Source organism: Chiroxiphia lanceolata, chromosome 2 (genome assembly GCF_009829145.1).
Source record: "Chiroxiphia lanceolata isolate bChiLan1 chromosome 2, bChiLan1.pri, whole genome shotgun sequence".
Taxonomy (NCBI): Eukaryota; Metazoa; Chordata; class Aves; order Passeriformes; family Pipridae; genus Chiroxiphia; species Chiroxiphia lanceolata.
The window spans coordinates 35708476-35723899 of record NC_045638.1 but is presented as its reverse complement, the minus strand read 5'-3'; the positions used below and the strand labels follow the sequence as shown (position 1 = coordinate 35723899).

Below are 15424 nucleotides of genomic sequence, written 5' to 3'. Positions count from 1 at the left end.
GCAGATGCCTGTGCTGCTAGCTGCCTGCCTGCTGAGCGTGGGGATGCTGACTTAGCTCTGGGGGGGGCAGCTAGCCCTTCCTGCCCAGCTGCCTCACAGCTGCGCTGGCCCATGCTGCCTGCTGCTCCTTTCTCCCTGGCAGCTCTGCCCACTGGCTTGCAGCTCCTACCACACTGTCCTCTTTTCCCTCTGCCTCTGGCCTCCGCCTTGTCCTGCAATGCTGCTGACATCCCAGTTCCCGCCCTTGGCTTCCCTCACAGCTCTGCTCTAGCTTCCCCCATCTGCCTCTCAGCCCCAGGCTGTGTCATCCTGTCCATTCCTGTCCCTGTCCCCACCCCTGTGGTCCTTGCACCCTCACACATCAACCTAGTGATTCCAGGCTGGAGCCCAATGCCAATGCTGGAGCCCCAGCTCCTGTCTGTGTCACCCTCTGTGCTTCCCTGAGAGCTTACTGAGCTATGAGCTGTGACCACCCGGGGTTTTTAATCCATTAAGATGGGTTAAAATGCATGGACAAATTCTGTGTGACTACTTTCATTTAGAAAATCTGTGGATGGATGTCTATGGGATATTTCTAACATTAGGAAGACATCAAATGATGTGGTAAATGTCTCTGGTATCATGCAGGAACTGTGTAGACTGGTTTAGTTAGGGGAGGAACGGCAGGGTAACTGAGATAAACTTGAAAATTTCCCCATGCAGCCATGCGTGGCAGTTATGTGCTTACTAACAGACTCAAACAGAGCCTGTCTTCTCATGGGCTTCGGAGAGCTTCTGCCTGCACAGAGGCAGTCTGAGGTCTGCATTAATTCCATGGAGAGATTTTGTCTCCATCCTTTGACAGGGACCTCAGCACGTGTTCACAGGTACCTGGCCCAAGGTTTCATTTTGGAACAAAGACTGAAATTAGAGGGCTGGGCTGTTTCTACTGCAGACAGTTTACATATGAATGCTGCATTAGGCATGTCAAACTTCTGATTACATGTTATGGCATCAGTTTTATTACAAGCCATTGTTTAAACTCTGTGGGGTAGTCGCAGTTTAATCTCTTGCTTGTAAAACAACCACAGGAAATTACCCTTACTCTTCAGTTGATGTGTGTATTCATTGTTTCTGATGGGCGTGTGCTGAATGGCACCATGCAAGGTGGCTAAGGGGAATGCTATTAGTATGTCTTTGGGCTAAAGTGAGGAATGCAGAATTAATTGCAACTGTTCTGTGTCGCTAGATAACAGTAGTTTCCTTGATTATAGCACGGTCTTGTACTGTGCCTCTTTAAGTTAGGATCATCCCTACCTTTGATTCATCATTATTAGCCCATGTTTTAAAGGAACCAGAAATGATTCAGTTAGGAAAGTTATGGTTGAGCAAGGACATGACCTGTCTGACATAAAAAATAATAATACACCAGTTACATTTACCTGCAGCATTTGTGCCCTTTGCTTTTCAACACTATTGATGTAAGAAGGGCCACAAAGGACGACAGACTCTGACTGATTTTGCCTGCTCATTCCCACATGGATGTTCTGAATCACTCAGAGGCAGCAGCAGTGTCTGCTTTCCAAGCACACAGGCACACAAGTGGGACCCAGAGCAGGGTGTGAATTCAGCTCCAAACCTTTTCTTGATTCAGGTGGAAGAAGATGCTCCTGGCTATTTTTTTTTTTTGCCTAACTGACAATAATCCCCCACTCAGATGAATCGTTCGTTATTGCCATAAATAGTGCTGCAAAAAACAGTGAGATCACTTGTGTGTTTGAGTGTGTGCCTACAGCATGAGCGGGTGGTTTAGCAGCCCTAGAGGACTGTTGCAGGATATCATACACAGAAATTGCCTACACCACGGGCCCTCGGAGATACCTTGTGATTCAGAGCAGTGTTTAAGAGCTTTAATGGATGAGGTAAAGACACCCATGGTAAACACTGTGATAGAACAGTGTTCCACTGGTGCTGCAGTTCTCCAGTGACACCATCTATCATTTTTGATGCTTGTGTGAATGGAAAATAATTCTAAAAATTATCTACTCCTTTTTTCCTTATTTTGAGTTGCACTAGTTAGCCATAATTCATTTTATGCCTTGGGTATATGTTCCCAGATTGGCTGGTAGTCCTAACCTTGCAGGAAGGCAGCAAAACAATCTGGAGTCATTACTGGAGAAAGGGGGACTGTATTCTCTGCTGGCAGCAGACTGAATTGTTTACCATACTCTTGTCCATTATTCCTAGATGTTGGTTGGGCTAGTGTCCTGGCTGGAGGTGAATGGCAGTAGCAGAGCAGGGATTCATCCATCAAACGTGGCAGAGAAGGAAAGGCAGAAGACTGTCTTGACTTAAAGGAGACAGTAAACTGAGGTTCAGTTCTCTGCTTTACCACTGACTTTTCTATGGAATCCTTCTCCCACTCAGGAGACTGGATTGGCAGTCACAGCTGTGTCCTTTTCTCCTTGTAACTTGTCCTTGGTGCTGAGAGACCTGATCTGAAACCAGACGTCACCACTATCAGTGACCACAGGGCAACAGCTTAACAAATAATCGTTGGAAGGCCTGTCCCATGAACATTGTTAAATGCAGCTTATGTTACTGTCTTCCGTGTTTCCTTTTAGGTTTGTTTCTGCCATCTTACCAATCTGATTTTCCCCATGTTACTCTTGTCAGCTCCTTTTTGGTGAGATTGTTAATTTAATTTTGTCTTTATATTCTATGCATTTTACATTATATTTTTTTCCTTTTTTTATCTCTTTCCTTATGCCTGCCTGCTTCTTCACCTGTGTGTTTTGAGATTTTTTATCTCAATTACCTTTTCCCTCCCTGTCTAAATTCTTTCTTTTTCTTGGACAGTGTCTTATTTCTGCCCACCAATTAATTTCCTTCCCTCCATTTATCTTCTTATCTTCTTCCCCTGGCACCACTCCTTTTTCTTCCCTATGAATGTTATTTCTTCCCCCTTCCTGCCCACCCTCTTCACACACACCAGTAGAAGAGACACAGCATAGGTACATGAAGGCAGGATAGAGCTTGTTCCAAACTGACAGGGCACAGCTTGTTTCACGTGTGTTATTGAAAATGCAAACGCACAGGAGCACTGACTGTTCTCCCAGTTCTTTTGCTGAAGGATATATATGAAGAACATCAAACACCTTTGTGGTCTTTTAGATCCAGACCATTTTCAACAGCAATCACATGAGTCAACAAGGGGATCCCTAAGGCAAATCATTCTCCTTCATCCCTGCTTTAAATATGACTATTTTCAGGGAGGTGAAAGTTTAACAGAAACACCATCTATCTGCAAGCATTTCAACAGTGGTGATTTCAGCAATTGCATGCAAAGCATTATACACCATGTGCTCCAGCTGCACAGCTGACATCGTTTTTTCCTCTTCTACCTGCCCTAAAGAATACTTTCTAAAGTGAGAGGAGAAAAGAACATGATCATAAGAGAATTTGGCTGTCTGGTTTTAGCAAAAGCTTGAAGAATAACATACCATCTACCTGGGTAGAGATAGGCTTGAGCAGTGCACTGGAGTTCATGGTGCTCTTTCAAGGGTGGGATGAAGGACACTCCTTCGAGTACTCTACCAACCAAAGTAAGAAGGTATTTTAGGAAAATAAAGAAAAAAAGGCTGTATTACCTTTCCCAGACTGTGGATCACACTTAAATATGCACCCTTTCCCGGGAGTTAGCATCTTTGTGCGTTCTGTCTAGCTTCTTCTCCATGACTAACTGTTCCTTTTATCATCCTCTCTTTTTGCATACCAAATGGGCCCTGTAATGTTGTGAATCACAGATATATGAACTCTCCCACCACAGTAACACAGCTCCTTTTCTGGTGTGCATCTTCTATATATTTAAGAAGAGTTAGTCACACTTTTCTTCTCTCTTTTCTCTGCTTTCCAACTGCAGAAAGAGCTGATGTTTTTTGAAACTCTCCAAGCTAAATATAATATATGTAATTTCTATACTTTTTCCCTGTTGCCCTAGTGCATGAATCATGTCAGAGACAATAGAGGTTAAATGAAAAGAATTGCAAAATTCCCAGCTGCCACATGAGTAAAATAGGGTAAACAGCTCTGCCCAGCACCTGGGAGGATTCAGAAGAGACCAGACAGGTCCAGTTAGTCTCCTCTGTTAAGCAGTTCATAAGGAACTGTAACAGGAACTGTTATGTACAGGTGGGAAAATCTGTCAAGTAAAGTGGCTGGAGACCTCCTGTTCTTGGATGAGGCATGTCTTTTATCTCTTCTGCTGCGTGTATGATGTTTGTTGGTAAAAAAGGTTGTATTAAATTTGGGCAGAAAGTTGAGGATTTTTTTCCATCAGCATTACTGAAATTTTTGAAAATATTTTCCACGAACAGCAACTAAAAGCTAAAATGTTGTATTACTTTTGGAAAATATAAATCCATTTTTCAAACCAAAACATTTGATTTCAGTGATTTCAAAATATTTTGTTTTTAATTTATTTGTAATTATCCCTATGAGTACATTGGCATTCAGATTTTGAAGTATGACAATAAAACTGAAACTCCAAACCTTTAATTTCTAAGCCATCCTATTGAATTATCTCCATCAGTTTCAAACTACTTTTTCTTTCCCTTTTTTTTTAAGCTGTACATTTGTTTAAAGCAGATTTTTTTTTCTCTAAGAATGGTTTCATGAGTCAACATTTTTTCCAAGGAAAAGCTTTTATTTTTTAAATTCCTGGTTTGTTCCTCCAGTACCTTTTCACAATTGATCTGTCACTTAAAGTTTCTTTATTCTCTTTGACTGAAAGAGCTGGAAGTATAATATCTTCAATTCAAGTGAAAACAAACATGAAGGTGATATAGCATAGTAGCAGCATAGTACTGTTGGGTCTTTTTTTCCAGATTTTTATATAATAAAGGAAAATTTATAAAAGGAAGTAGAAGTGATTTTAATTATTACCCCTTTTTTGTAAATCCATTTTAGTCAGTACAGAAGACTTTTCACAATTACATGTAAGAGCTGTGTCACTGGACTGTGGTTAAATAAAATGCTGTGAAAATGCAGAAATTTTAATCATAAAAGATTCTTCTAGATCATAAGATAGATATGTATTATTATAGGTTTTATTTTACTTGAGGAATATATGGTTTTGTTTGAGTTCTATTGTTTAAGCAGCTTCCCCACAATGATTTTTATTGCATATTCTGTTTCTATTTGCAAGATAAATCATGTTCTGTTGACATGACCAAATACCAACTGCAGCACAGTGCTGTATTCAGTTAAATATGTCCTTCCTGCAGCAGGTTATCAAGTTTTCCTGTCTATGTTAGATGATAAGTATTCAAATGCTTATTGCACACACAAAAGGGTATTTCAGTCCTTCTTTGCCAAATACTTTCTGTATAAATGCAAAAGGATTTGCTGCTTTGCAGCAATTAGCATTAATTGCAAAAATTGACTTGCTGGCCTGGAAAATGACTGTGCAGGGGAAAGCACAGATCTCAAATTCTGTAAATTAATTTAAAAAAATAAATGGGCTACTGTATCAGCAAACCAATTCATCAATCCAAAAGACAGTTTTTAGCTCATATGCATCAAGTATTTTATCTATGTGATCCCTATCAATTTCTGCAACCAATAACGGGTACAAAGGTAATGCCAGACTTTTATGTATTCAAGGACATTAAATGTAGCTACTTTGTTGTCACAATGTTAAATTCCTTCTTGTCTAAAAGGAATTAATGATCTTAACAATAGATTATTAGTAATGGTTAACGATTTAATAGGACACAGGGTTTCTGAACTAGCTCAAAATTGCAACATGCTGGTAAGTATGTGAGGTAGGGGTGTTCCTGCTGCCCAGCCTCTCTGCACCCTGGGTTGGGTGGGAGAAGCCAGGTCTCTGTGGCACTCATGACAGTGGGTCTTGAAGATGTGCTGTTTTCCTGCACCAGTTCTACGGTAATTTGAAAGTTAACGTATTGCATTCATGTGATAGAGAAGGCAAAAGGGACTGGGAGTGGAGAGGGCTTGTCGCCCTTGAGAGGGAAAGGTTAGTTTAACATCTTCCTGTCAGCAAAAAGACTCATTAAGGCTGAGGGACCTTAAAAGCTTTGAAGTTCAGGTCCTGGTTGATTATTCAAATAGTTTAAGCATTCTTCTCAATTGCCTTAACTACTATCATCATCACAGTATCTCCTCCTTCGGGCTGCCTAGCATAGCTGGGGAAGGCTGGCACACATGCCTGTAAAGCCCTGGAATAATGTGCTAAGAGAAACAGTCAAAATTACCAGCTTACTTTATACAAAACCCCTCCAGGTTCAACCGTGCTATTGCCTCTGGTTTTTCATAGCCACACATCCCATGTCCTGCCACATGTATTAAAGATTATGAGGTGTTATGTAGGGAGGCAAAGACAGACTTCTGCCTCTGTGATTTGGTAACTCTTAACCTTTTATCTACTCCCTGTCCTAATCCTCTTCATTCAGCAAAGGAGAACTTCATCTGTTCAACAGCAGACCAAGCAGTTAAAACTTAAACCTGTAAATGAAAATTGGTCTTTTGATTAATTTCTCTATTAAAAATATGTTGTGAAAACTGTGCTTTCTAAATAAAATTAATCACTGTAAATATAAAATATTTTAGCCCCAGGATTTTTAACACTGCCAGAATGTCTTATATAGTTGTAGCTTTGTTGCTCCATTTCTTCTGTTCTCATCATATATTGCTGAAGTAGCCCTGCATTTCTTGCCTTGGAAGGTGGAGGAGGGCTGTACACAGCACTGTCTCAGCCTCCCAAGAGTGACAGACTAAGGAGCACTGTCACTCACCGTAGCTTTAGGAGAAGCTCAAGAGCTTTTAACAGTGATGTTAAAGGAGTGGTGGGCATGTTTAGTATCTGAATTGCCAGCATCAATCAATCAATCAGTTTGATTGCTCGGCAGTTTCTTTTAGTTCTTTTTTCTGTTGGGCTGGAGCAGGGCAGCTCTGTGACTGTGTGTTAGTTTTTCAGTGTTTGGATATAAAACTTCTCGTCATTTCCTAGAAAGCCAAACCTGCCTAATTTCACTTGCTTCTGGTGTGTTTGCAAGTGGAAGAGATCTCATGCGGTCTGGTCCCAGGCCATGCCATGCTCCTTCTTATGAAATGCTTGGGTTTCCATTACAGAAGCCTGTTTATAGTGTTCCAGGCTGACACAGTGTTGAGAAATTTATAAAGCAAAAACCAAAACTCAGCTCTAAGTCCAAACAATACAGAAAGCGATTGCTGACACTGTGCTTTATGGTACTTAGAAATAGCCAGTCTGCAATACTGGCTGTGGACCACTTTGTGTGTTCCTCCTTTCTTGTAGGTTTTTTTGTTTTGCTGAAGTTGGCTTGTTTATGTTCCTTAAGTAAGACACCCCCGCTTCAGAGGCCCTTTTCATATTTACATCCCATGTGGTTTCTGACAGTGGACGAGTGCTGCTGTTGATGTACAGTATGCAAACAAAAGCCTTTCTTGTTATGTCTGGACTGAATAATTTCGTGGATGCAAAACCTTCCACATTTTAATTTCTCATGTACATGTTGGCATTTCAACTGTATTTCTTCTTTAACCTAGAAAGGTCTTCCACCTAAGAGGAAGGTTTCTTGTGATGGTTTTTAACAAATAGCTGCCTTTCTTTATGAGTTTGTTCCTTGTCTTAACTCATGCTGTAGGAGTTAGTCACTTTTATCACTCAGTTTGAAGCTGTGATATTCATATTCTCACTGCATAAGAAAAATTTTTAAAAGCAGAAGTTGCTAAATTGTTTGAACAAACAGAAACTGATTTTCAAAATTATGTTGTGCCTGACTTTGTAATATTTTGCTGTTTCTGTAGACAGAGATTAATGGCATAGGGTTTTCTACACAGTAGTTATAGGCATCTCAAAGGAAAAATGATTTTGCAGTATGTGTGTACATTCAAGCCACATTGTGTGGTAAGACAGACCAGTCCTTCAGTGTGGGGAATATTAGCACTTGCAGAACACATTCAGCACCTCTTTAAATCCAAGGTAGTGGGTTCAACCTGCCACAAAATGAAACCTTAAATTATCTTCATATATACACTAACATAGTCTACTGTAAATCTGCTAACCGCATTTTGTGCACTCCACTAGATTTGAAATGGCAGCACTTTTTTATACATATTCAGACTCTACAGTTCCTTTTGAGTCCCAGAATGAAAATCTCAGAATGTGCAGCTGGTCTGCCAAAGTCTACACCAGTTTTAAGATGTTTTTTAAAAAGATTTTGGATTATTCAAGTTATTACTGGGCCATTTTGTGGTCCTGTGTGCCTTCTGGTGGAAGAGAAGAAACCATAAGAAACCTCATTGCTTCTTTCAACTTAGAAGCTCTATTGCAGGAGACTTAGGAAGCTTTCCACAAGTGGGTGGAGAGAACCTCCTCCCATTTATAATCCAAGAGATAATCTTACAAGATGTGTAACAATCTTCAGTAACCTGAGATCCAGATTATCCAAGAGATAATATGAAAAGATATATGGCCATGATGTTTCCCCATCACTCAAAAGGGTCATGACAACCCAGAATGTAGGTCTTGAAGCCTTTATCTTTTTCTTGGTTGCAGCAATGCAAAATCTTGCTTCCTTTTATATATTTACTCATTCATTTTTTTAATGGAGATTTTTAATTAAATGAAGGGATCCTATTATGCTCAAATGCCACTTCAACTCTTAGCAAGTACTTAATACTGCATCACATGCCCCGACTATAGAAAAGAGGCAATTTATATCATTCTAAATAAAGAAATATATTTCCCAGGAGAATTAAATTACAGTAATTACAACTTGAATTTACCATTGATATTTAAAATAATCCCAAACAGTTGAAACCAACTGTACACAAACAGAAAAATTTGACTTTTTTAAAGATGCTGATTCTCGTGAGACTTTGAGATGTCCAGCCTTTGAGTCCATGTTTGATACATTTGGGAGCTGTGCTGAGCACACAGCAACTGAACTGCACACAGCAAAGCTCAGTAGATCAGGAGGGCACTTGGCATCTCATCTCCTGTCATTAGAAGTAGGGATCAGCCAAATGAAAACTGAAGCACTGATTCTGTCTCGATGACAGTAACTGCCAAGATGACAAGCCCCTGCTTATTTTGCCTTTCATAAATGATTTTATAATAAAGGCATTACAGATTCCTTTACTAAATGTAGTCCTCCAGAGACAATAAATTAATTTTGTTCCCTCTGCATTTCCCACAGACTGTAACAAGGGGCTAGTCACTAAATGCTTTGTATTTATACAGTGAAGTGCTGGAAGTTGGGAAACATGACTTTAAAAAAGAAACCAAAACACGATCCAGCTTCCAGTTTGTGGCTTCTATTGAATTATGGGTTAAGCACAAGGCAGGAGTCACTTATTTGCAGAGATATCAGTTACTGAGACTATCACCAACATTTTGCCTGTTAGAGAAAGAGAGCATCTCCTAGCTCTGAGTTTCTACCCTTATAGTCTAATTTTAAGAAGAAAAATGTTATTTTACTACAGTAAGATAAAGACACTAGAGAAAGCCTGGATTTGGCCAGAGCTGCGTGTGAGCAGCATGTGGAACTGAGCAGCTCAGTGCAGGAAGAGAGATTTGGCCTCTGAGATGAGGTCAGTCTTTGTCCATACTTCAGAATGATAGGGTAAGGTGGGTTGCTCTGAAAGTGTCACTGTCCTGTGGGTGCTTAAGTAACGTCCATGTCACAAATTAGGACATGAATGATTTACTTTTTAGTTTGTGTAGAACTACTAATTGTAGCCTTCCTTTTGAACGAGTTCATCACAGGGTCATGAGAGCTCTTTAGGAGTCCCCGATGCTACATTCCTCATTTCTCATTTCTCTATCTCGGTCTTTTCTCATTCTCTGTGTATCATTTTTTCATCCTAATTGATGAGATTCAGAAAATGTGTTCACAGGGTAAATATATGTAGTACTGTCAGGAAGCCTGCTTTAATCTAATAAGCAACGTTTAGGACTCAGGGTTTGGTTTATCATAGGAAAACAGAAAGAAACTGCTTATGATGACCAGCAAAGACATGTTTATTTTGAAATATAATTCTGAAACTGCTTCAAAATAAACTGCAAAATCTATCAAAACTTGAAAAATCTTGTGCTGCATTCCCCAGAGAAAGAAAATTTAAGACTGTGAAAGCTTCATGGGAGTTTAATAATAGACTTTTATAGTCTTGACTAAGCAATGATGATGATGTATTCCAAGATTAATACATAAATCATTAGGAAGCTTTACTCGTTTTAATACAGCAAGCCTGTGTTTTGCCTAATTCTCTGATTCATCCTAAGGCCTATATTGAAATTTTGTGTGGTTGTCCTTTCATTAAAAACCTCAGCATGTCACCACGTTTTGCATCACTTGTCTTTTAATGGAGCACATAGCAGTTGAGTTGTTCCGCAGTTTGATCTTGGTGCACTCTGCCCTCTGCTTAACACCCTGGAAATTGGGAAGCATGGTGATGGGTGAAAGACATGTGCAAGACAAGTGTGGTGTGAAAGAGGTCAACATCAGGAAACCTTCACTGCTAGCACCAGCTGTCAGTGTGTCAGGCTGACCTGTGTGTCAGTCAGGATAGTCACAGGTCCTCCAAACCTCTTGCTGAAGCAAGATGTGGTGGGGAAGGGAAAGGGTGCTATCAGTTGGTCCTTATCCGCTTCCTCCACATGCTAAAGGAGCCGTGAATGAGAGTGAAAAAGCTGAGAGCAACAAGAAAGCCCATGCACAGGAGGTGTGAAGGAAGTGGTCTGCGCTGAGCAGCAGTTTTGTTTCCGCTGTTACTCAGTGAGTACCCTGAACTAACTTAATGCTCTTTACTAAACATGAGATCACTGGACGTAAGTGGGACACCACTACAGAACACAGACCAACTAAAGCCAGCCAGAAAAGAAACAAGAAGAAGACTGATTGCCAAGGGACATGCTAAACATGGATCCAGTTTTCAAACTGGGGTAGCAGCTGAGCTCATATTTAAACACCTAATTAGCTACTGCAGGCTTCAGTTTGAAATTTGGCTTCTCATTATTTTTTACAAATACACTGTATAGGGAGACTGCTGCTGGAGACAGCACCATGGAGATAAGTGGCAAAATCAGCTTCTGGTGGAAAAGAAGAAAAAAAGAAAAAAAATCAAAATAAAAAAATAAACAAACCACAAGGCATTCACTCCAGAATTAAATATTAAATATTAAAATTGTTCTGGCAAAAATACAAAACAAACTCTTTCTCTTCTCCTCCCTAATTTCTGTAATGACAATTCAAACATGTAGGCTATGTTGCAAAAAAATCTTAAGCCAAAAGTAAGAATTCCTGCTAAAAATTAATTTGACACAAAATGTAGAAGCTGCCTTATCCTGATCCTTTATTCATCAATATAGAATCAATAAAACATTATTTTCAAAGGAAGGAGAAGGTCATGTGTATAACTGCCCTTTTGGCCAGATTTCAAAGCAGCTAAATAAACTCTATCTGCCTTACCTCCTCCTGTAGTTTTCGTTTAGTGAGTTGGGCATTGCACTGTTTTATCAGCAGTGACTCAACAAAATACTATGAAGGGGCATCCCCCAGGGGACACTGTTTTCCATGGTACAAAGAGTGGTCCACGGAGAGCCCCACTCCCATGCGTGGGTGAGCATGAACTTTTCAAAGCTCCTGATGCCAGACGTGCCTTGCTTTCCCACTGAACTTCTTCCTACGAAGTCCTTGCTACACTTTTCCTAGCTGCTGACTGTGTACAGGCTTGCCATATCACAGCACGTGCTGTTTGGCATCACTCAAACATTTATTAGGATGAATCCCTGGGCATTGAACCCCAGTACTTCCAGGTCTAGCCAACTGGCTAGATACCACTGGGATACCACTGGGAGCTGGGAGCTACCAGTCTTTTGCCTGGCTGGTCACCTGCTTAGGAGGCAGAGTTTCTCTGCTTGAGAGCCTGCCTGCCTTACTGTGAAGCATCAATACCCTGTGTCCTCAAGGGTCCAAGAGTCACAGACATCTCATGTGTGCCAGCACAGTTTTCTGGTAAGAGGTGTTCTGCTTTGGGATGGTTTGCCTCTTGCATGCACTTTCATTTCAGAAAGATTTTATAGCCTTCAGAAAATGTGGAAATGGGGAAATGCATAATGTCAGTGTTTTTTGCTATACAATTATACTTTCATTCATTGTGGAAAAGGTAAATACAGAGCATAAAGTGCCAAGAGAGGCTAGATTAAGATGCATAGTCTTTAAAGCCAGATAATTCCATGCGTAAGAGGAATACACTTTACAGTTTTAAACTGAAAGAAGGTAGACTCAGACTGGACAAAAGAAAAAAAAAATTATGATGAGGATGATTAGGCATAGGAACAGGTTGTCCAAAGAAAGTGTGGATACCCCATCCCTGGAAATGTTTAAAGCCAGGTTGAATGGGATTTTGAGCAACTTTGTCAAGTGGAAAGATGTCTCCGCTTATGGGAGGGAAGTGGGACTAGGTGATCTTTAAAGGTCTGTTCCAACCCAAACCCTTCTGTGATTCTGCATGTATGTGCATGGGAGATGCAATCATGGTATAGGTGCAGAAGCCTAAGTGCTTTACTGATGCATAAAGTTAAGGCTGACGTAATGAAGTCAAGTAACCAATGTTGATTTTTTTTTCAGCGTGGCATTTAAACAACATGATTCTAATAAAATGGGGTCTCACAAACAAAACAGTTGTTCAAGAAAAATCCTTGTCAGTTCTGTGTCACGTTATTCCTCTGTCTTATGTAGTCCATTGATGTTAGGTTCCTGGAAAGCAAAAAGCACACACAAAGAAAATGAGAAGAGAGCAGGTAATCATTGCAGGGGCTCTGCCAAAAGGGTCTGCTCTGTGTATCCAATTTTATATCCTTAAATCTATAGCATGTTATTGAAGTCTGATTCTCTGCTGCCTTGCAAATCATTTGCATCTCTGCACTGTGATATAAAAGGCTTCCTCATTGATTGGGTAGCTTTTTATATCTTCTCAGCACTCTTGTTTCTCTGACATAGATATCTATGCAAATACAAGGCTTTTGAGGATCCAGCCCTTGTATTTCATGCTTCATTGCCACAAGGTAAGTCAAAACAGCACTCACACAAAATGTGGGAATGGGAAATCGTGGGGAGAGTCTACCATCCTCTTGCCTGGCATCTGAAGGTTACTGAAGGCCAGACTAGACCCAGGCAGAACAAGTTAGAGTAGTCCCCAGCCATGCTTACCTGCGATCCACTTGCCAGGCAAGATCACTCTAATTCAACTCAGGGAGCTTGTCCTGTGCCCCAGGTTGCATTCAGTGGGGGATGGTGGCACTGATGGAGGAATGCCAGGGTTAGCTGCCAACTGGCTGCCCCAGGCAGCTTGGGATGAGTGCTTCTTCCCAGGGGTGGCGTGAGCTCTGCCCCACATGGCTGTGCACAAGAGAAGCCTGTAGCGGCTGAGGATCTGGTCCTTCAAGTTAAAAGGGTTGAAATATGCATGAAGCATAAGGTGACATTTTGAGTGTCTCAGATCAGAGTGCAGACGTTATTGAATTTAAAATGTAACTGCAATTTCCTGACTAATGCCAACTCACTTTTGTATTCATGCAGTGATTGTTCTTTATTCTTAAAATAGCCCATTTTGCCCGAAGGTGCAGGTGATATCTTTATGATAGTGGAGCTACATTATCCAGCATGTTACAGCTGAAACCGTTGGTTGGTGCAAGGGCCACCTATAATCAGCTGCCCTTTTTTGTTCTCAATTTATATAACTCTTTTGTAGACCATTTGTTCGTGATTTGCTTCAGCAAGAATAGAACAGGGGAAAAAAAAGAAGAAAAAAAGAAAAGAGATGCACTGGACCTTCAGCATTGATGTCTTTTCCTTCCTGTAGCTGAGCTGTATGATTTACTGTTGTGTCTCCAAGCTTCTGAGTACTTTCAAATAACATGGGCAGTTAAATTGCTTCAGTAGCCTTATACCTCTGCAGAGAGTTTGCCTGTTTCTTAACATCCTGTGCTTTCTGTGGTGAAGTGTACAGCATATTATAAATAAGATATTCAATAAGAATGAGATAACAAAAAGAACTCATATATTTGCTGTTCATTCAAAATAAAAGAACTTGCATGTAGTAGCAGCCACAGAAAACTATAAGCAGGCTTTCCATCAGAGTAGGAGCATCCCGGGTCCAGGCATTTGCTGCACCAAGGGTGAAAATGTAGAGGATAGAGCTGTAGCTGTGGCCACCACAGAGGCAGGACAACATCTGGGGGAAGGAGGGAATTGGCAAGAAGGGTTCTGCTCTTAGTCTGTGTCCCTCTATCACTCTTCACCAGCAGGTTAGAGTCCTAACCCCTGACTCCACATGGGCAGCGGCAGCATGCAACATCACTTCCCCAGGCTGTGGCAGAGGCAAAGTGGATGGGGACCAAAGCAGTCCCCAGGAACCTGTTGCTTTAGGCAACGGGAACCTGTTGCTTTAGGCTCCAGCCTGCTTTGCCTATGAGCTGTTTGTAATGCCACCACTTAACTTTGGTTCTGCTAAGCACAAGTAAGGTTGGATGAGAGGCTGTAGCAATTACAGGAGTGAATTGTCATGGCATAGGAATTTGTGGAAGTGATGCTGAGGCCGCAGTCTGGAGGAGCATTTTAAGTGACATACCTGCTAATTTACCAGAAACTAGCCTGCTTATTAGAAAAGAAAGAAATGTACTGCTGCCTACATGCAACGATACCCAACTAATCAGCAGTTCCTAGAAAGCTTGACTTTAAAGAAAGGCACATTTGACATCCAGATGAGAGAGGGGCACAGGAATCTCAACAGGTTTTGCTATAACTCCCAGAATTTGTGTTCCTTTGTAATACCTCTTTGGAATAGACCCAGCCAGCCATCTATACTTTAAAGTCTGTATAGGGCATAATGTGGTTACACTTGCAGCCACTCTCCTTGCCCATATTTTTATCCATATCTTTAACTGTGCACACACTGATGCGTCACTGGGGCAGGTGCAATGAGTACCTTACTCATCTCTACCATGCCCAACACAGGAACCTTCAACTAGTAGATACTGATGCAATACAAATAATAATAATAATCAGGAGTGGTATGATCAGACATGGATTTATTAGGTGGGAACATGGGAAGAGGGGAGTGAAAGAGAGAAGTTTGAGGGTCTCAAGGCAATGATAGCTTGGAGATGGATGCCTCAGCATTTCTAGTTTAAATAGTTTGACATAGAGATTCCGACAAGTATTGTGTAATTTTATTTTAATAAATCTCCCTGACATAAATAAGGCTTGGTGTCTGACAGAATAATCACCAGAACCTGAGCAAACAACACACTTGCCAGTGATAATCTGTTTCTTCTGATGATTCAATGTATAGCTGTTTGCTGGATATTGCAAAATGGAGTACATTTGATGTTTGTGCA

At 40.8% G+C, this 15424-nt stretch overlaps 1 protein-coding gene across 2 annotated transcripts in view; it reads left to right on the top strand.

The window, feature by feature from the left end:
• The window catches only part of DHRSX (dehydrogenase/reductase X-linked), a 210295-nt gene that overhangs the window by 161237 nt on the left and 33634 nt on the right, over window positions 1–15424 (top strand). The gene's annotated exons all lie outside the window — the stretch shown is intronic.